Source organism: Hakea prostrata, chromosome 3 (assembly GCF_041222555.1).
Source record: "Hakea prostrata isolate BN-2017 chromosome 3, UWA_Hpros_2, whole genome shotgun sequence".
Taxonomy (NCBI): Eukaryota; Viridiplantae; Streptophyta; class Magnoliopsida; order Proteales; family Proteaceae; genus Hakea; species Hakea prostrata.
Genome location: NC_142602.1, coordinates 71,989,486 through 72,011,512, shown reverse-complemented (window position 1 = coordinate 72,011,512; position 22,027 = coordinate 71,989,486). Strand labels below are relative to the sequence as shown.

General features: G+C 38.5%; 1 long non-coding RNA gene, 2 other non-coding genes and 3 pseudogenes across 7 annotated transcripts in view; all 6 read right to left on the bottom strand.

Moving 5' to 3' along the window:
- LOC149022976 (protein PHR1-LIKE 2-like) overlaps positions 1 to 6,757 on the bottom strand; it is a 32,585-nt pseudogene extending 25,828 nt beyond the window's left edge. Inside the window, exon 1 of the transcript XR_016172498.1 lies at positions 6,502 to 6,757. The product of XR_016172498.1 is annotated as a protein PHR1-LIKE 2-like (transcript). The remainder of the gene's footprint in view (positions 1 to 6,501) is intronic.
- On the bottom strand, positions 422 to 6,503 carry LOC149022978 (protein PHR1-LIKE 3-like; annotated as a pseudogene). Its single transcript, XR_016172496.1, has 3 exons — positions 3,680 to 6,503; positions 1,288 to 2,260; positions 422 to 1,196 (listed from the first exon to the last, which is right to left on the bottom strand). The product of XR_016172496.1 is annotated as a protein PHR1-LIKE 3-like (transcript).
- Positions 6,591 to 6,693, bottom strand: LOC149022977 (U6 spliceosomal RNA). The gene has a single exon (XR_016172578.1). It is a non-coding gene; the product is annotated as a U6 spliceosomal RNA (small nuclear RNA).
- Positions 6,758 to 16,218: 9,461 nt separating the features above from the next.
- On the bottom strand, positions 16,219 to 17,503 carry LOC149022975 (protein PHR1-LIKE 3-like; annotated as a pseudogene). The gene is made up of 2 exons (XR_016172045.1): positions 17,102 to 17,503; positions 16,219 to 17,010 (listed from the first exon to the last, which is right to left on the bottom strand). The product of XR_016172045.1 is annotated as a protein PHR1-LIKE 3-like (transcript).
- Positions 17,504 to 18,917: 1,414 nt separating this feature from the next.
- Positions 18,918 to 21,432, bottom strand: LOC149022973 (uncharacterized). Of its 2 annotated transcripts, none has more exons than XR_016172494.1 (2): positions 21,134 to 21,432; positions 18,918 to 19,741 (listed from the first exon to the last, which is right to left on the bottom strand). It is a non-coding gene; the product is annotated as an uncharacterized LOC149022973 (long non-coding RNA). The 2 variants fall into 2 exon arrangements; XR_016172495.1 differs by having other exon boundaries at positions 18,918 to 19,737.
- Positions 21,223 to 21,325, bottom strand: LOC149022974 (U6 spliceosomal RNA). The gene has a single exon (XR_016172567.1). It is a non-coding gene; the product is annotated as a U6 spliceosomal RNA (small nuclear RNA).
- Positions 21,433 to 22,027: the final 595 nt, after the last annotated feature.

Below are 22,027 nucleotides of genomic sequence, written 5' to 3'. Positions count from 1 at the left end.
TGTCATGAAGCCTCCTGTGGATGCTTGGAGTGCACTTATAGCACCCATTGACGGCAAAAAGAGACAGATAGCTCGACACTTCAAGAAGTCGCTGGAGGAGAGTTGGATGGCTCCCCTCGAAACTAGATTAGAAGACCCTCACTCAAGAAAGAACTAAAATAATAAAATTGAATTAGATTCATTTTTTCTTCCGTTGAACTGGATAAAATTTTGAAACTTTAACTTACTTTATTTCCTTTTTCTCTGATTCTTTCCTTTGGAGTATTTGGACTCTTGTAATCTTTTTATTTAACTAATCGAACTTGCTCTTGCTCTTGATTATTATTACATGCATTTATTGTTATTGACGATAAAACCATGGATCTTGTGACGGATCGCACCCACGAATTATCAAGCGGGATCAATACCGACAGGTGGGGTGTGACATTAATATTTCTCCATTGGAACTCTGTTACATCTACCAAGTTAAACCAACGAGTCTGAATTTCGCATCCCATGGTGACTGACCAGACAAAGTTGATACATTTGAACAGTATGGACACAGTAAAAGATAATGCCCAGGTTACAATGACTACAACAACTTGATTCAGCTACTACTACGAATTAAAGGCTTAAATTTCAACCAGGGGGTGTTCTTTAAGTACAAGGATCTGATTAGAGATTACAGGCGACGGGTGTTACACATGGGATAACAGATTCATTAGTCAGTTCAATTGCCACAAAAAGGCATAAACTAAAGAGATTGGCACCGTCTTTCTCAAAATACCAGTCATCATCCACTCGACATCATCCTGCATATCACTATCCCATGGCAACGAGTCCCCTGTGGCTAGATTGGCCGGGATCTTTTCTCAATGCCAATAGCCATTGGAGAGACTGGACTCCCAGCGATGTCAGGCAGCTTTCGACAGAGCAATCTCCAATTCTTGCCAGCCCATTAGAGGCAGATTTCTCTTCCAAAGCCGCTGCAATCTCAGACAGAGTTGGCATTTTAGTGTGTAAAGTGGTACCATGCCTGGATAGTCATTGGAAACCTTGTCTGCAAGTCCAGAAAGCTCTTGCCTGGCAGTTTCAACCCCACCTGATTCAAGATTCTATTCATTGAGAGCTTTGCAGGCTTTCTCAAGCATTGAATGTAAATACTTGCTTTGTGCTTCTATCCGGATATGGAGATGACACTGGACCTGATGGGAAAACTGAAACAAAATGATTTTAAGGTACAATCACCGAGGATTAAAAGACTTAATTGAAAACCCAAAATCTATCATTGCAGGGGAAGAAAATGACCTCTAATTGTTCATGCAGCCTTCTCTGGACTTCCATTTGGAGTCCTGGTGATTCAGTAATGACCTGATAATTCACTGTTAAAAAATTGAAAGCAGGAAGAATATGTGATGTCAGGAGAAGCAAGAGAACTTGGTGGCAGATATGGATCAAACATATTTTAACATGCTCGTTTAAGTCTTTGGCCATCAATCTTGACAAGGATGACGATGTTTATGAACCAGTCACCTGACTTTCTGCTGCACAAGAAGCTGCAAAACCACACAGATGAGCATTTTTGACAAAGACCATAGGTTGGCTACAACAGACCCTTGATGGGAAATTGGAAAACCAGAGGAAGAGGTCGTGTATCAGAGCAGAAAATAAGGCATGCATGAGACATGCTACAAAAGAAACCATACCAAGGCTATTGTAGGGAAATACTAATATGTTGTTCCATGCTACAAAAATGAAGGTAAACCGACAGTAAACTTCCGTCGGTCGACTGTCAGCTGTGTAGCTGCTCATAAACAAATACAACGGTAATATGGCTTTGTGGGTTATACTTTCTTTTGCAATGAAATTATATTTCCGTCACAAATACTGCAACATATGCCACAGAAATTGGGCTCCGTAGCACCAAGTGGGGACACCTATTACTTTTTGTGACAGAAACGTACTTCCGTCACAAGAGTTTTTTCTAATAACTAATAAATAATTTAGGCTTCAAATAAATTCTTCTAAATACATCCACATGATACTCTTCCAAATGAAACCAACTCACATACAACAACACATGAATTAATCATTCTATATCAATCCAGAAAATATGCAAGCTACATATGTATAAAGAGTACTACAATACTCAACTGCAACCCAATTTTTATAGTTTATGCATAAGGGTCCCTCAAATCCATTTCTGCATCTCAATCTCAAGAGCTTTTTGAAGCCAGGTGTCATTTCTCCTGCGTTGCTGCTGTCTTCACAGCTATTCAACCTGTTAACAATATTCAAACAATGACATTTCTCTGGAAGCATTTCCCCATCACTTGATTCAATAAGGATGGAAGCATCACAACCCTGAGGGGATGAATATGAACTGCTTATATACAATAAACAGGGCGGGATTGAGATGGTTTTCTCTTCCAAAGAAGAATACAGGTGATATCTTGTGCATGTTGACATTGTAGATCCATGGAATATCAATAAGATGCTTAGCAACATCTTCAGGATCTATCCCAGCAGTATTCTGAACCATCAACCGTATAAAGATAATTATAGAAAACGTAAAAACAAATAAATAGCAAAAATTGTTTGCAACATTTAGGTAAAGTACCTTAAAACCTCTTAAATCAACAATGAATTCAGGGGCAACTGTGCAGAAAAGGTCTTTTTCTTTTCTTTTTTTCTTCTAAAGAACCTGAGACTATAGGGCCAATAGCACCTGCTTTCATCCTTACTAAACTGCTGACCCTTTTCAAAAGCTTCAATCACTGGACAGGATGGTTAATGCTTATGTCAATTCAGCCTACTGACAGTGACTGCTGTTTGGCATAAGAAATTCTATTGAAAGAGGAGAAAAACCACATGTCACTGCACCTAGGGCAGTAAGATGAATTCCTAATATCATATAGGGAAAACATGGATTAGATATAACATCATATAGGGTAAAAATCAATCTAGAAAAGATGAGATTATATAAATAAGAAGACAAAGATAAATTTACATCATTAGAGCCTACCCGTTGTTACCATTCTATGACCATTAAATGTTGCTGTCACAAACAAAGAGTTCAAGTCAACGAAGATTTAAGATTTTCTATTCAAAAAAATCAAATTAGGGCTTTCAAATGACATAATAAAGATTGGGACAAATATTAATCAATGCAAGGGAACATGATAAGAATTATATATGGTGAAAGAGAGAAAACCCCAAATTATTGTAGTCATACTCTGCTGGAAAACTCTGATTTCTCACTTAATCATTTTGTTGCCAATGTTTTCACACAACTCCTTCAACTAACTTCCAAATCTAGAATGTTTTCCTCTCCAATTTGTCCATCACCGATTACAGAAAACTGAATACAGATAAATAATCTCATCTTTAATAGCATACAAATTACAAAGTAAATATAATAAAAAAAACTGATACATGCAATTGAAGCATGTGAGAGTCCAATGCTTCAATATCATCAGTAAGCTCCTGTTTCTGCACTAATTCACTGTCCATTCCCATTTCCCTGTAATTGAAAGCCTACTCATTTTCTTTAATTCGGAAAAAAGGATTAAAAACACTGTAGGGGAACAGTCAAGTAAAGAAACGCAGGCGAATAACATGTAACCATAATAAACAAAAATTGAAAAGCAAAATACAAAACACTGTCGGGGATCAGAATAATTGATACATTTTAACAAACCTGAATTAGAAACTAAGGAATGCAGTAAGATTGAGACAAACACCACAATCTTCCTTCTCTGTTTCACCAAAAAAGAATTTCCAGGAGATCACCAGACAGTTCTCAGATTCATTCGAAAACAGCAGTGTGGAATTGGCTACGTAAGGATTGCAAGGGGAAATGAGGCACCGAAATCCAGCAATTCCACGAAACAAAGCATGGCCCACAAGTAAGCCACTAGTTCACCAAACCTTTCTAACATTTAAAAAAAAAGTCTAATTAAATTTTACATAGTTCTTAAACAAGACTATCCATTAAAAAAAAGTCCCAAAATTAAAGAGTATACAAGTATACAACACATTCAAATTTAAAAGTAAGTTGTTGAACAAATCTACAAAGTATCTAAGGCATACCATGCCTTCTAGCCATTTCATTAGCAATGTTAGCCCTAACAAGGCTCATTGCATATGAACAGGATCTTTGACTCATATTTTGATTTTACACATTGTACTCTTGATGAGATGGATTTAGATCATGTTCAATTTACACATCATCATCCCATAATTTAGCAAACTCTTCATCTGCAATTTGCTAGTTGTGAATAAAATTGCAAAGACCACAAGGAGGAGAAAATATGCCTAATCTACCCATTCGATCAAAATATAATAACTAAAAGATTGCAATTTAAGTATTAATAGACTGAAAACCAGTTTAGGAGCAGTTCATGGTTTTGGCCTCTAAAGTTGGTAACATCAGTCCAGCTAGGTTGTGAAACTGCATCACCAGTGCAAAATGATGCCAAGGCATGGAAAAGACGCAGTCCAGTCCCACAGTTTCCATCAAGAACTCAGGATAAAATTCAACATACTGCATCACAGTCCCAGTTGTTCACAAAATAGAAGACTTCATAGCTTCTAGGTTTCTTTTCTGTCCAAATCCCCAACTACTGCGGGTAGATTGTGAGAGGCTTTCAAATGCAATGAAATATAAGTAATGACATATATTGCTTCAAGTCACAAAAGGCCATCAGAGACTGCCCAGATGAAACAAACTGGAAGAGAGATGATTCACAAAGCTACCCAGATGGCTAAGCAAGGTTTAGTTGAGTCATAAGCCTGCTGCCCTTGTCCACCGGAAATTTTTATTTTAAAAAAAAAAATCATAGTCATACCTGAACTACATGTTTGTCCACAATAAGCCTCTGGTTCACCAAACCTTTCTAATATATTATTCTATATACAAATATCTACCCAGCCTAGCAGATGGTTCACTCTCTGCTTTCATATTATATCCCCGAATTAATACTAATGTTGCATTACCAAAAATTTAAAAGAAAATGACAACAAATAAATGTAGTAAACATCCCAGAGTCAGCAATCCCTCACCCCTTTATTTCTCCCTCTCCCGGTGGCTGTGATTGAGACTACAAGTACCTCAGGCAAAAAACTCAATTGTAGCAAAATACACACATAAATTAGAATAGCAACCACTCATGTTCTCAGAGGAAGGGCTTGGAAGCCTATCATTAAACCCTTTGATTTTACGATTTCCATCCCAAAAAATTAGAAATCATTTAAGAAAGAACATAACTATGAAGAACCAAACCATTTCTTGCTTGATTTCTTTAAATCAACTCCAAAATCCCAACCCTTGGTTTAAAACTTAGAGCCATGCTGCCGCCCTTGTTCCCCTTGAATTTCCCTTCATCCATCTACCTTTTTCTGTTTTCATCACTTTCACTTTTTTGGCTCCCTGTTGTGAACCCACATTTTGGGAACCTAGAGCAGAGGAATTTCAGAGGGGTTGGGAAAAGAATTCAGAAAATTGGGAAATGGGGAAGAAGAAGAAACCCAGAGAATAGAGAGGTTTAGGAGTTTGGGGATAAAATTCTTCATTTCTCAAAACACCTTACCCTGTTACATTTATAGTGTAGGGTTATCTCCTTATTTGCATGACCTTTCTACCCTTAATAAGTCCTAAAATGACTACCTCTCAACATGACATTCCACCCCATTTAATCCCATACAAGATAACCTCTGTCATAGGCCCTACCCTTAACCAGGATCATAACACTCCCAGTTACATTTTGAGCTTTGGATCTATAGCTTATGGAAAATGTTGATATATAGTGGGTCTCATGTTCTCTTTGATGTCTCAATTATAAGGAGTATATCATATACATGTACGACACAATGAATATTCAGTATCATGACTTCAAAGAAAATTAACATGAGAGTATCCTCTGGTAAATAATATCATAAATCTTTAAAATAGGTACTATTCTGAGACAGGATATCACATACTCAACATCAGGTGTTCTACAAACCATATACCCTTTCTCACTCTTGATATGGCAATACTCATGTAAGCCATGACAAGTGATGCCACTGAATGGCTTCAAAACTCTATAGACTCCTTAATGGCAGTGAGTGTGACCAATGTCGGGCACTTCTCATACAGACAACGCATACTGAAAACTGTAAAGAGGATTGCAGGTTAAGATCAACAATCTTCTTTAGACTCATCTAGTAGTGTAATCCAGGAAAACAATCAGATCAAAGACACTCAGCTGAGAAGGTAACCAAAACTCATTTTAAAGCATAGGCAGGTGGTATTTCCTTTTTCTCTTCCCAGAAAAGAGCAGCTAATGCAGCAGAGGACAGCAAATATAAGTGTGAATTTCATCAAAATGGAAGAACTATTTCCGGTAAACAAAGATGTACATCATGCTTTGAGGGCCTAAAACATCCTAGCAGACTGTTCCTTTCAGAAGCCATTCGTAAGGTTCACATATAAACGAATAACACGAACAACAAAAAATAGAGAGCGAGCTAGAAGATTACCAATAGACTTTCTGAGAAAGCTCACCAAACCCTACTTGAGAATCACCGAAGATGAACGCAGAACAGACAGCCAGGGAAGAAAAAGCCAAAAAAATTTGGACCATTTCTCGATTTGTGCGTGTCATCCTTGCGCAGGGGCCATGCTAATCTTCTCTGTATCGTTCCAATTTTATCGGATGTCTCCGAAGAGACAATAAGTGAAGGCATCTGCAATTTTATCAAGCGAAAGAAAGCTTCAAAGCTGAGCCGTATGGGACTATATTATCGCCAGTAGTCCCTAGGCTTAGATTGCAAAACCACATACGCTTGTTTCTCGAGATTCGTGTCTTCTGGGCTGGGCTTGAAATTAATTAATGGGCTTATTTATACATCGAGAGACAAAAGATAGGCCCTTTACCTGGAGTTCTTTCTTTCCTAAAATGGGCAATGGTAGACTAGAACTTAGATAGGTCCTCCATGATAGATGCTAAGGAGTTCGAATTCATGGCTCTTATTCAGGGATCTAGTACAATCCTAAAATACCAACAGAAATTTGAAGAGTTCTTCTTCTTTGCCCCTGAAACCACAAGAAGTGATCGTGAGAAGGCAAAGAAATTTTTCAAGGGACTGCGACCATCACTGAAAACCTATCTTGCTATTCAGCCGATAGAAGGATATGCTCAGATGGTGCAGAATGCCAAAAAAGTTGAAGATAATGAAAGAGAACATTATCAGCTCTATATATATTAGTGGCAAATAGGAACAATCTTGTGGACCATAATAGAAGATTCTCTAGGCCTGCTCCATATCCTGCACCTACTTTTCAACCTAGAGGTGCTAGTTCTGGTTTTAGCTCTGGTTCAAGTTATGGATCTAGCAGTAGACTAGTACGTCCAACTGCAGAAAGTCAAGGTACTGGATCAGTCTATGCTAACCCTTGTCCAACGATGAGTAATCAGAGACCTACAGTTTCTACCTTAATAGCTTCTACTGGCATTAGAGATGTTACTTTCTTCAACTTTGGAAAGGTGGATCACTATTCTCGTAATTGCACTCAGAGACCTAATCCTCAAGTGTCAGCTATAACAAAGCCTGCACAGAATCCTTCTGCAGGGAAAGTTTTCAATGTTACTGGTACTGAACCCAAGACAAATCATGATGTGGTGACAGGTATTATTCCAGTATCATCTACTCTTGCATTTGTATTATTTGATACTAGCGCATCTCACTCATTCATTGCATCTTCATTTGTGAGTCATATCCCTGTCACACTTAAGAAATTGGAAAGAAGACTAATTATTAGTACTCCTACCCGATCTATTGTAAAATTAGATGAAATGGTTGAGTCATGTCCAGTAACTATAGCTGATAGAAACTTGAAAGCTCGGTTAGTAAAGCTTGATATGAAAGACTTTCATGTGATACTCGGAATGGATGTGGTTGACGAAGCATAAAGTTGTCATCCTTTGTTATGAAAGGAAAGTACTTTTTCATCCTAACGATGCTCATCCATTCAAATAGCAAGGGAATCAAGGGAAGCTAAGCAAGAAGATTGTTTCTGCAACGGTGAAAGTCAGAGAATTGACTAAAGATGTTGAACTTCTCTCCTCCTCTGTAGATGTCTCACAAGGTGTGAAACAGTTGTCTAATTGTCTGATATTGAAGTAGTCAAAGATTTTGCTGATGTTTTCCCTAATAATTTGTCTAGTTTACCCCCTAGAGAGGGAATTATAGTTTTCTATTGATTTATTTAATTCCTAGAGCAGCCCCAATTCCAAAAGCTCCATTTTGAATGGCTCCAACTGAGTTGAAAGAACTTCAAACTCAGCTTAATGAACTATTAGACAAAGGGTTTATTTAACCCAGTGTTTCACCATAGGGAGCCCCAATGTTGTTCGTGAAGAAAAATGATGTTAGTATGAAAATGTGCATAGATTACCGTAAATTAAATAAGTTGACGATAAATGGATATGATGAATCGAGTATTTCAGGATGTCTTAGACAAATTCATTATAGTATTCATTGATGACATTCTGATATATTCAAAGAACTAGAAAGAGTATGTTGAGCATTTGAGTTTTGCTTTACAACAGTTGAGAGAAAAGAAGCTCTATGCCAAATTCAGCAAATGTGACTTTTGGTTGTCCAAGGTTGTCTTTTTGGGATATATTGTGTTAGCTAAAGGTATTAAAATTGGTCCTACTAAGGTGAAAGTTGTGGTAGATTGGGACAGACCCAAGTCAGTCACTGAGATTAAAAGTTTTCTACGTATGGCTGGTTATTATAGGCGCTTTATTGAGAATTTCTCTAAACTATTGGCTTCTATGACGAAGCTTAGGAGGAAGGGAATCAAGTTTGAGTGGAGTGAAGCCTGCAAAGAAAGGTTTCAAAAACTCAAAAAGAGGTTGACTAACGCCCCAGTGTTAACTATGCCATATGACTCTGGAGGTTTGATAGTGTATATCGATGCCTCTAAAGTTTGTTTGGGTTGTATGTTAATGCAAATGGGAAGGTAGTAGCTTATGCATCAAGACAATTGAAGAACTACGAGCATAATTACCCTACTCATGATTTGGAATTAGCTGCAGTGGTTTTTGCTCTGAAGATCAAGTGTCACTATTTGTATGGTGAGAGGATAGCAATATTCATTGACCACAAGAGCCTCAAGTATTTCTTCACCAAAAAGGAATTGAATATGAGATAGCGAAAATGGCTAGAACTGGTGAAAGATTATGATTGTGATATTCAATATCATCCAAGGAAAGCTAACGTGGTTGTTGATGCCTTGACTAGAAAGAGCAATCAACAAGGTGTAGACCTGTCATCTCTGAGTAAGCCCTTGTTGTTCTCCATCATTGAACTTGGACTTGAAATTGTGCCAAAAGATTCCGATGCTATTTTATCAGCTATATCAGTTAGTCCGAGTTTGAGGGACAGAATTGTTAGTTTGCAATAGATTGATCTAAAACTAAAGAAGAAGATTGATTTGATCTCTTCAAAGACTAAGGAAGTGACAGATTTCTCCCTAGCCATCGATGGTGCTCTTGTTTTCAAAGAAAGAATTTGTGTTCCAGCAATGGAAGACCTCAAGACAGAGATTTTGGCTGATGCCCATCAATCCATCTTCACCATTCATCCATGAAGTGTAAAGATATATCAAGATATAAAGGGATATTTCTTGTGGCTTGATATGAAGAATGATGTGGAAGATTTTATTTCCAAGTGTGGAACTTGTCAGCGGGTGAAAGCTGTCAAGCAGCCGTTATCTAGTCTTTTGCAACCTCTTCCCGTACCTAGTCGAACGCGGGAGGACATTGCCATGGATTTTGTTACAGGTCTACCCCGAACTAATGAAGGGAATGACTCGGTGTGGGTGGTAATTAGGGGTGTCAACGGTGCTGTTTGGGATGGTTTCGGTCTAAGCCTAATGGTTTCAGGCTAAAAAACACCTAGCCCAAACACAGCCCATTAGCAAAATAACGGTTTCGGGCCGGTTTTGGTTTGGTGTGGTTTGGGTTCAAGCTAACTAACTGTTTGGGCTAACGGTTTAGATTCGAGTTGATTAAACGGTTTATGGTGTGTGAGAAAAAAGAACAAGAAGAAACAATTGAGCATCCTACAACAAAAGCGAAAAATTATGTGGTAAGCAAAGTTGCTATTGGTCAATTTCCATTAAAAAAAGAACCCACCCATTCTATAGAAATCAAGAACCTAGATATTATCAAGTAGTAAAATGACTATTTGATCTTTGAATTCATGCTTAATTTTTTTAATTGTCTATAACAACTACCTAATGGTAATATTTGATTCAAATACTATTTAATGTAAAATTACAAAACGGGTTATAACGAGTTGCGGTTCGGTTTCGGGTTGGTGCGGGCTCCACAACCCTCAGCTCAATTATGGCCCATTAAGGTTCGGTTTGGGCCGGTTAGAGCTATAACGGGCCAGTGCGGTTCAGTTTTAACGGTTCAAGCTATAAATTGACACCCCTAGTGGTAATAGACAGACTGACCAAATCAGGACACTTCATTCTGATGAGGATCACCTATACTATGGACAAGCTGGCAAGGTTGTATGTCGATAATGTGGTGAGACTACATGGTGTACCAGTCAGTATTGTGTCGAATAGAGATCCGAGGTTTGCCTCTCGTTTTTAGAATAGTTTGCAAAAAGCCTTGGGAACGCAGTTGAATTTGAGTACTACTCATCCTCCTTAGACTATGGACAGTTAGAAATGACCATTCAGATATTGGAAGCTCTGCTTCGAGCATGTGTTATTGACATTAGTGGTAACTAGGATGACCACCTAACCTTGGTGGAGTTTGCATATAATAACAGTTACCAGTCGACGATTGGGATGGCCCTGTTTAAAGCTTTGTATAGAAGGACGTGTAGAACTCCTCTCTATTGGGATGAAGTTGGGGAAAGATGTTTTATTGGCCCTGATCTAATTGAAACCACGAGTACTATGGTGGATATGATTAGAGAAAGAATCAAAGCTGCTCAATCTCAATAGAAGTTCTATGCGGATAAAAGAAGGTCAGACTTGGAATTTCAGGTTGGTGAGTGAGCGTTCTTGAAGGTCTCGCCTATGAAGGGTGTTATGAGATTTAATATCAAAGGGAAAATCAGCCCTAAATATAGTGGACCCTTCAAGATAACAGAGAAGGTTGGACTACTTGCTTACAGGTTGGCCTTCCTTCATCTTTAGCTGGTGTGCATGACGTATTTCATGTTTCTATGCTAAGACAATTCTTCGCAAGCTCAGAATAGTTGCTTCAGCATGAACCTGAAGGTTTAAGTGTGGATTTGACTTATGATGAAGAACCGGTAGAAATTTTGGATTGAAAGGATACACAGCTGAAATCGAACCATACCCTTAGTGATGATCAAATGGAAGAATCATTCATTTAAGGAAGCATCTTGGGAAAAAGAAGACGAGATGCGAACCAAATACTCCCATCTTTTCAGACACACAGGTACGCTGTAATTTCGAGGACAAAATTTATTTTAGGGGGGGGAGGAGGATGTAATAACCCCTGTAATTCTAACATGGGATTCGTGTTGCAGGTTCGATTGCCCGAAGGTCCAGCAAGAATAAGTTGTGGAGTATCCAGCTTGAAGTCCATGGATCTAGATTCTGCTGATGAAGAACTTGCTTTACTAGGAATTCAAAGAAGAACTCGTAGAAACCCTGACGGATTGGAAAAGTGGATTATCAGTCCGTGTCAAGATGCATTTGAAGATGTCCAGAATCAAGGTAAGATCACCCCACATTATGTTAGAGGGTTAGGTTCGAGTTGGGATTAACCCCTTGAGCAAAGCACCCAAGTACTGAAAAGTACTAGGGGACGGTTGCTTAAGGCAGTTGATTGGCCAATCAACTGCCCCAAGCTACCGCCAGGTTTGTTTGTGGGGTTTTAACCTTAATTTGCCCCCAGTCTCATATATATAGTAAATTCCTACCTTTTTACTCATTATTCTATTCGGGATTGCTACTGTGGACTGTTAGGAGGCAGAGAACACACGCTGAAAGGTGAGAGAAGCGTGGTTTGCTAAGAAGATCCAATCCTTCATCAATTTTGCGAATAAAGTGGAGATAAGTGATCCCGCATTCTCTATTCTTTTTCCTCATCTCTTTGAATGGTGTGGATCCATTCTCTTTGTGGATTGGTATTGAGCTAATTGTATTGGTTCTATTCCCCATCAGTAATCTTGATTAGATCATGTTCGAAAGATTCTTGCATCCAAATAAAGGATAGATCTGACTGAAGGAGATGATATGAATATTGAATTATTATAATTCTAGGGCTTTGTTTCATGCTTGTGTTGTAGGCTCCTTAAGGAAAAAATTCGGATTTAAATTATCCCAAAATCGGATTAAAATTGGGAGATCAAAAGTCGGAATTTTGGACTTAGAAGTAGTCTGGAATAGGGGCGGTCATTTATGGCAGTCGCTTGACCAACCAACCAACTGCCCCAAGCGACCGGCTGGGTCATAGTAGCTGTCACACCCCACCCAGCCAGATCCGGTCATACCCAAATACCTTTGGAGGTGATACACCGCAAAATCTAGGTTCAATGACAATCTAGGTCACCACTCACTCACATCATCGTTTGGTATGGGATCTAGCGCGTGTCAAGGATAAACCTAAGCCTAGTGCAAGGTCATACGGTCCCGTACTACATATTGTCCGGATATCTCCCCTCATGCCTAGTGCCCTTTTGGTTCATTACCTTCCCACCTATGAATGGAATCCTCAATGGGAGGCATCTGTTGGACCACATTCCTTAACCTAGAGGTCATCCACATATAATGAACATGATGCTATCCATGTCCTCTCATGAGTTGGTTACCGGTCTTGGGTGCCTAGAAGCTCTTATCTATTATATACAACCCTACCTCTCTATGATGAAAGTGGGCATGTTCGACATATAAGACCCAGCCACTAGCATCACGGGTTAACCGGCTTCAATACCCCTACTAGAAGGGTAATAGTACTCATAAGGATTCCTAGCCTAACACTTCTATACACCTATCAATCATACATTTGGGTTTAATGCCACCACTTAAGGTTACTAGGGTAATGGGCGAACCCACAACCCTAGTAGAAAATACAAGGTAAGGAGAATAACAATATTCCTCCTCTTTCTTCTCATACATTACCATACCACTTTCATAACAATAATATACGATTCAATTGTAAAGAGCAATATCAAAACAAATAGCTTCATCTTCCTTTCGCGCAAAGTCACACACAAGCATATCATGGTGGATAGAGATTTACAGCAAATTATATCATCAATGGAAACTAAAATAGCAACAATTAAATTACGCAAAAGATGGTTAGTTATTTCTCACCTTTCAATTGGATTCTTTTCTCCAGATATCAAAATTCACTCTCATAAGAAGGTGACAAAAAGATAAATAAACCTAATCATAAAAGAGGATTAACAAAAATAAAGTAGAAGTTAATTTGGGTTTAGAAAAATATTTCAAAATCTTACCACAAAAACCCAAACAGAAAACTAGGTTCTAACTCGCCTTTTACCTAAATAGGTTAAAAGTTATTATTTCACCATCGATTCGAGGTCATAACGAAATGAAACCTTGGGAAGTCTAATCGGAAATAAAAGGATCCTAAGGGTTCCTTCAATTTGATCAAATTCGATCTAGATCAAAAAGCTACAAATTGGCTCTCCTAAATTGCCAGTGGGCAACTCAAAGAGTCGAAATGCAAAATCTTTCACAAGGAATCGCACCATTAACTCTTATACAAAAGAGCAACCTCAACAAGAGAATTGAAGAATGAAAAATGAACCTAACATGCTCCCACTACCATAATCTCATAAAAAGAGAGGAGATAAATTCCCATAAAACTATGTCTAAGAGAAGGGTTTAAGAAATCTAACATTTCCTAACGTTCTCGTAAAGATCCGAGTCACAAAGCACCTTTGAATGGATGGGATCCGCTCTCTCCTTGGTTTCTCCTCTTCTCACAACCTCAACCTGATTCTAGCATAAAAAAATGCGTTTAGAGGTGAGTTACAACATAAAGTAGGGTTTTAAAACCCGAAATCCCGATTTTGTCCCGTAACAGAAAAAGGGATGGGGGGTTGGTCACCCAACCGGCCACCCAACAAGTCTATGATTGGACCCTCAAATGAACTCCGATTATGGTGACTTTTGGTTTAATAGAAAGGTCTTTCGACGATCTTCGATTGGATACCTTAATCTCTTCAATCAGACTCTCCATCGCCGGTCTACGGAAGTGCCAAAATCGCCTTTTAACACCATCGTGATTAATCTTCTCTCTTCTCTTAAACTCTATGAGAGTTGTCGAGTCATCACAAGAATCATTCATGATCATTGGGTCCACTTTAGAAACTTCAGGTTTGACTCGAATGGCCCACAGTTGTTGCTAACTCGAGGCCTGTATTCACAATCTTGAAATCATGGGTTAACAGGTCAAAAATCCAGGGGATTTCATAGTAGCCCTGTGAAGTTGGTTGTTGCTCTGATTTGACTTCTGTACTTAATGTAATTTTGTAATCCATACTTAGGTGATCTTTGAAGTTCTCTGGAACTGTTGAGGGTGAGGTCTGCTTGCATTTTTAGTAAGCTTTTTACGTATTTACAGGTAAGGACGCACTCTTATATATATGCGATGATGTGAACTATGATGAACTGTTTACTCTTTACATGCATCATTGCTCTTATAACTTGCTGTAATAGTATGATTTAATGATTATTAGTTGAATATATATTGTGGATCAAGTTTAGATGTATTTTAAATTACTTTATGATGTTAAATGACTGATTATGTAATGATGGGTTATGATTTGTTGTAACTATGATGGAGGGTATCCATTGCTTGGGATCAGGGGCTTTGGTATGGGACACTACTTACTGATGCCCTCAGCACTACCATTGTTTCCTGGATGACATAACTAGGGAGTCTAGATTGCATGGTTAGGTACCCATACATGCTACTACCCTTTCGGTAGGGGAATTGAAGCCGAATGACCTGTGATAATAGTGATGTGACTATGTTTCATCCTTCAGCGGTAAACAATCCGTGCAGAGATTCAGTGGTCCACTGTTGATCATGCATTGGTAGGGTTGCATATGTTAGGGTTTAGGCTCATGGACATCCAAGGAGCGGTCAGGATGGTGAGGGGTCATGAGAGCATCCGCCCCAACAATATGTGGATGATCATAGGTTTAGGGAATTGAGTCCAACAGCGGTAGCCAATCCGTGAGGGTTCTCATTCCTAGGTAGAGAATGATACTGAATCGAGTTGGTTGGTGCCATAGGAGAAGTATCTAGACTACATGTAATATGTCACTGTATGACTTTGCATTGGATTATAAACCCCGAAATGCGCCAGTACTCATACCAATGGTTGTGATGAGAGAGTGTGGACCTAAACCCCAGCCACGGTTGACTAACGAGGACTGAACCCCTTTGCCCGAGATCCCAACGGAGGTAACCAATCCGTGAGGGATCAAAGTGACTAGACCTACTCAAAGGAGGGCTGGTGTTATATCTTAAATCATGTCCACTATATAGAGACTTGCATAGTTGGATTCTAGCTGCTTCCATATGTTTGCATATCATTCTTTATACTTGTGCTTACCTTGATACATTGTTGATATGTATGTGAGATGTGTTTTCCTTATGGAGTTCGCCAAAACTCTTTCCTTTATTGTATGTTGCATTATATTATATAGATGGGTATACTAGACCAGGATAAGTTTCGTATGACTATAGTGACTCCTTGAAGAACCTATGGTGGCGTCAGTGGAAGACGAAGATGTATGTCATGAAGCCTCCTGTGGATGCTTGGAGTGCGCTTATAGCACCCATTGACGGCAAAAAGAGACAGATAGCTCGACACTTCAAAAAGTCGGTGGAGGAGAGTTGGATGGCTCCCCTCATTACTAGATTAGAAGACCTCACTCAAAAGAGAACTAAAGGAATAAAATTGAATTAGATTTATTTTTTCTTCCGCTTAACTCGATAAAATTTTGAAACTTAACTTACTTTATTTCCTTTTTCTCTGATTCTTTCCTTTGGAGTATTTGGACTCTTATAATTTTTTTATTTAATTAATCGAACTTGCTCTTGATTATTATTATATGCATTTATTGTTATTGATGATAAAACATTGGATCTTGTGACAGATTGCACCCACAAATTATCAAGCGGGATCAATACCGGCAAGTGGGGTGTGACATTAATATTTCTCCATTGGAACTCTTTTACATCTACCAAGTTAAACCAATGAGTCTGAATTTCGCATCCATGGTGACTGACCAGACAGAGTTGATACATTTGAACAGTATGGACACAGTAACAGACAATGCCCATGTTACAATGACTACAACAACTTGATTCAGCTACTACTAGGAATTAAAGGCTTAAATTTCAACCAGGGGGTGTTCTTTAAGTACAAGGATCTGACTAGAGATTACAGGCGACGGGTGTTACACATGGGATAACAGACTGGGGATAACAGATTCATTAGTCAGTTCAATTGCCACAAAAAAAAGGCATAAACTAAAGAGATTGGCACCGTCTTTCTCAAAATACCGGTCATCATCCACTCGACATCATCCTGCATATCACTATCCCATGGCAACGACTCCCCTGTGGCTAGATTGGCCGGGATCTTTTCTTCATGGCAATAGCCATTGGAGAGACTGGACTCCCAGCGATGTCAGGCAGCTTTCGACAGAGCAATCAACAATTCTTGCCAGCCCATTAGAGGCAGATTTCTTTTCCAAAGCCGCTGCAATCTCAGACAGAGTTGGCATTTTAGTGTGTCAAGTGGTACCATGCCTGGATAGTCATTGGAAACCTTGTCTGCAAGTCCAGAAAGCTCTTGCCTGGCAGTTTCAACCCCACCTGATTCAAGATTCTATTCATTGAGAGCTTTGCAGGCTTTCTCAAGCATTGAATGTAAATACTTGCTTTGTGCTTCTATCCGGATATGGAGATGACACTGGACCTGATGGGAAAACTGAAACAAAATGATTTTAAGGTACAATCACCGAGGATTAAAAGACTTAATTGAAAACCCAAAATCTATCATTGCAGGGGAAGAAAATGACCTCTAATTGTTAATGCAGCCTTCTCTGGACTTCCATTTGGAGTCCTGGTGATTCAGTAATGACCTGATAATTCACTGTTAAAAAATTGAAAGCAGGAAGAATATGTGATGTCAGGAGAAGCAAGAGAACTTGGTGGCAGATATGGATCAAACATGCCATCAATCTTGACAAGGATGACGATGTTTATGAACCAGTCACCTGACTTTCTGCTGCACAAGAAGCTGCAAAACCACACAGATGAGCATTTTTGACAAAGACCATAGGTTGGCTACAACAGGCCCTTGATGGGAAATTGGAAAACCAGAGGAAGAGGTCGTGTATCAGAGCAGAAAATAAGGCATGCATGAGACATGCTACAAAAGAAACCATACCAAGGCTATTGTAGGGAAATACTAATATGTTGTTCGAGCTCAAGATTCCAATGCGGCAAACAAAAATGAAGGTAAACCGACAGTAAACTTCCGTCGGTCGACTGTCAGCTGTGTAGCTGCTCGTAAACAAATACAATGGTAATATGGCTTTGTGGGTTATACTTTCTTTTGCAATGAAATTATATTTCCGTCACAAATACTGCAACATATGCCACAGAAATTGGGCTATCACCTTATATCATGGCTCCGTAGCACCAAGTGGGGACACCTATTACTTTTTGTGACAGAAACATACTTCCGTCACAAGAGTTTTTTCTAATAACTAATAAATAATTTAGGCTTCAAATAAATTCTTCTAAATACATCCACATGATACTCTTCCAAATGAAACCAACTCACATAAAATAACACATGAATTAATCATCATATATAAAATATCAATCCAGTAAAATATGGCCAAGTATAAAGAGTACTCATTACTCAACTGCAACCCAATTTGTAAAGTTTATGCATACGGTCCCTCAAATCCATTTCTGCATCTCAATCTCAAGAGCTTTTTGAAGCCAGGTGTCATTTCTCCTGCGTTGCTGCTGTCTTCACAGCTATTCAACCTGTTAACAATATTCAAACAATGACATTTCTCTGGAAGCATTTCCCCATCACTTGATTCAATATGGAAGCATCACAACCCTGAGGGGATGAATATGAACTGCTTATATACAATAAACAGGATGGGATTGAGATGGTTTTCTCTTCCAAAGAAGAATACAGGTGATATCCAGTGCATGTTGACATTGTAGGTCCATGGATTCCATAATCAATAAGATGCTTAGCAATATCTTCAGGATCTATCCCAGCAGTATTCTGAACCATCAACCATATAAAGATAATTATAGAAAACGTAAAAACAAATAAATAGCAAAAATTGTTTGCAACATTTAGGTAAAGTACCTTAAAACCTCTTAAATCAACAATGAATTCAGGGGCAACTGTGCAGAAAAGGTCTTTTTCTTTTCTTTTCTTTTTTTCCCTAAAGAACCTGAGACTATAGGGCCAATAGCACCTGCTTTCATCCTTACTAAACTGCTGCCCCTTTTCAAAAGCTTCAATTACTGGACAGGATGGTTAATGCTTATGTCAATTCAGCCTACTGACAGTGACTGCTGTTTGGAATAAGAAATTCTATTGAAAGAGGAGAAAAACCACATGTCACTGCACCTAGGGCAGTAAGATGAATTCCTAATATCATATAGGGAAAACATGGATTAGATATAACATCATATAGGGTAAAAATCAATCTAGAAAAGATGAGATTATATAAATAAGAAGACAAAGATAAATTTACATCATTAGAGCCTACCCGTTGTTACCATTCTATGACCATTAAATGTTGCTGTCACAAACAAAGAGTTCAAGTCAACAAAGATTTAAGATTTTCTATTCAAAAAAATCAAATTAGGGCTTTCAAATGACATAATAAAGATTGGGACAAATATCAATCAATGCAAGGGAACATGATAAGAATTATATATGGTGAAAGAGAGAAAACCCCAAATTATTGTAGTCATACTCTGCTGGAAAACTCTGATTTCTCACTTAATCATTTTGTTGCCAATGTTTTCACACAACTCCTTCAACTAACTTCCAAATCTAGAATGTTTTCCTCTCCAATTTGTCCATCACCGATTACAGAAAACTGAATACAGATAAATAATCTCATCTTTAATAGCATACAAATTACAAAGTAAATATAATAAAAAAAAATTGATACATGCAATTGAAGCATGTGAGAGTCCAATGCTTCAATATCATCAAAAAGCTCCTGTTTCTGCACTAATTCACTGTCCATTCCCATTTCCCTGTAATTGAAAGCCTTCTCATTTCTTTAATTCGGAAAAAAGGATTAAAAACACTGTAGGGGAACAGTCAAGTAAAGAAACACAGGCGAATAACATGTAACCATAATAAACAAAAATTGAAAAACAAAATACAAAACACTGTCGGGGATCAGAATAATGGATATATTTTAACAAACCTGAATTAGAAACTAAGGAATGCGGTAAGATTGAGACAAACACCACAATCTTCCTTCTCTGTTTCACCGAAAAATAATTTCCAGGAGATCACCAGACAGTTCTCAGATTCATTCGAAAACAGCAGTGTGGAATTGGCTACGTAAGGATTGCAAGGGGAAATGAGGCACCGAAATCCAGCAATTCCACGAAACAAAGCATGGCCCACAAGTAAGCCACTAGTTCACCAAACCTTTCTAATATGTTATTCTACATACAAAGATCTACCCAGCTTAGCAGATGGTTCACTCTCTGCTTTCTGGTTTTGGATTATCCCTGAATTATTATTAATGTTGCATTACCAAAAAATTGATGCTTCTAAATCAATGTCAAAAAATTAAGAGCAAATGACAACAAATAAATGTACTATGCATCCCAGAGTCAGCAATCCCTCACCCCCTTTATTTCTCCCTCTCCTAGTGGCTCTGATTGAGGCTACAGGTACCTCAGCAAAAAACTCAATTGTAGCAAAATACACACACATATATTAGAATAGCAGCCACTCACATTCTCGGAGGAAGGGCTTGGAAGCCCGTCATTAAACCCTCTGATTTTATGATTCGCCATCTCAAAATTAGAAATCATTTAAGAAAGAACATTTAGCCTATGAAGAACCAAACCATTTCTTGCTTGATTTCTTTAAACTTCAACTCCAAAATCCCAACCCTTGGTTTAAAGCTTAGAGCCATGCTGCCGCCCTTGTTCTCCTTGAATTTCCCTTCATCCATCTACCTTTTTCTCTTTTCATCCCTTTCACTTTTTTGGCTCCCAGTTACATTTTGAGCTTTGGATCTATAGCTTATGAAATATGTTGATCAATAGTGGGTTATTCAACCCCTTGGTATTCTATTTCCAAATAAAGTACACAAGTATATCTTACTCATCTCATGTTCTCTTTGATGTCTCAATTTTTAGGAGTATATCATATACATGCATGACAAAATAAATATTCAGTATCATGACTTCAAAGAAAATCAACATGACAGTATCCTCTGGCAAATAATATCATAAATCTTTAAAATAGGTACCATTCTGAGACAGGATATCACATACTCAACATCAGGTATGCTACAAACCATATGCCCTTTCTCACTCTTGATATGGCAATACTCATGTCAGCCATGACAAGTGATGCCACTGAATGGCTTCAAACCTTTATAAACTCCTAATGGCAGTGAGTGTGACCTCTGTCGGGCACTGCTCATACAGACAACGCATACTGAAAACTGTAAAGAGGATTGCAGGTTAAGATCAACAATCTTCTTTAGACTCATCTAGAAGTATAACCCTGGAATACACTCAGATGAAAGACAGCCAACAGAGAAGGTAGGCAAAACCCATTTTAAAGCATGGGCAGGTGGTATTTCCTTTTTCTCTTCCCAGAAAAACTAAAGAGCAGCTAATGCAACAGCAAATAGAAGAATGAATTTCATAAAAATGGAAGTACTATTTCCAGTAAACAAATGTCCATCATGCTTCGAGTGCCTAAAACATCCTAGCAGACTGTTCCTTTCAGAAGCCATTCGTAAGGTTCACATATAAACCAATAACACGAACAACAAAAAATAAAGAGCGAGCTAGAAGATTACCAATAGACTTTCTGAGAAAGCTCACCAAACCCTACTTGAGAATCACCGAAGATGAACACAGAACAAACAGGCAAGGAAAAAAAAGCCACAAAAATTTGGACCATTTCTCGATTTGTGCGTGTCATCCTTGCGCAGGGGCCATGCTAATCTTCTCTGTATCGTTCCAATTTTATCGGATGTCTCCGAAGAGACAACCGTTCAAGGCGTCTGCAAGTTTATCAAGTGGAAGAGAGCTTCAAAGCTGCACCGTATGGGACTATATTATCGCCAGTAGTCCCTAAGCTTAGATTGAAAAACCACATACTCTTGTTTCTCGAGATTCGTGTCTTCTGGGCTGGGCTTGAAATTAATTAATGGGCTTATTTATATATCGAGAGACAAAAGATACGTCCTTTCCACCTAGAGTTCTCTCTTTCCTAAAATGGGCTTGAGCCATCTAGATGGGTCCTACACACAAAACAAAGTGTCGGCGGCAATATATTGCCCGGTCGCTGGGGGGCGACACTACTCCCCCAGTGACACGACATATACCAAATGTCGGCGATATATATCACGAAAAGTCAATTTTTCGGCGATATATCACCAAATTTAGTATATTTAACAGAATTTCATTCGATTTTTCACCGATTTTCCATTCAATTTTTGCCAAAGGGATGTAAGACCTCTACAGACTCCAGGGGTGTTGCCCCCACACCCGAATGTGAAGCATGAATCATACTCAACATAATTGTATAATGAATTGTAGATCTTAATACTTCTCTTCACCAATTGTGTATTTTTGTTCTCTTTACATCTTTACATTAGTTTATATGAGTTTTCCAAACTTCCAGTTTTACCCGCATATAGCCTAGCATGTGCCAATCAGAAACTTTAGATTTAGTGATGTTTTAGGCC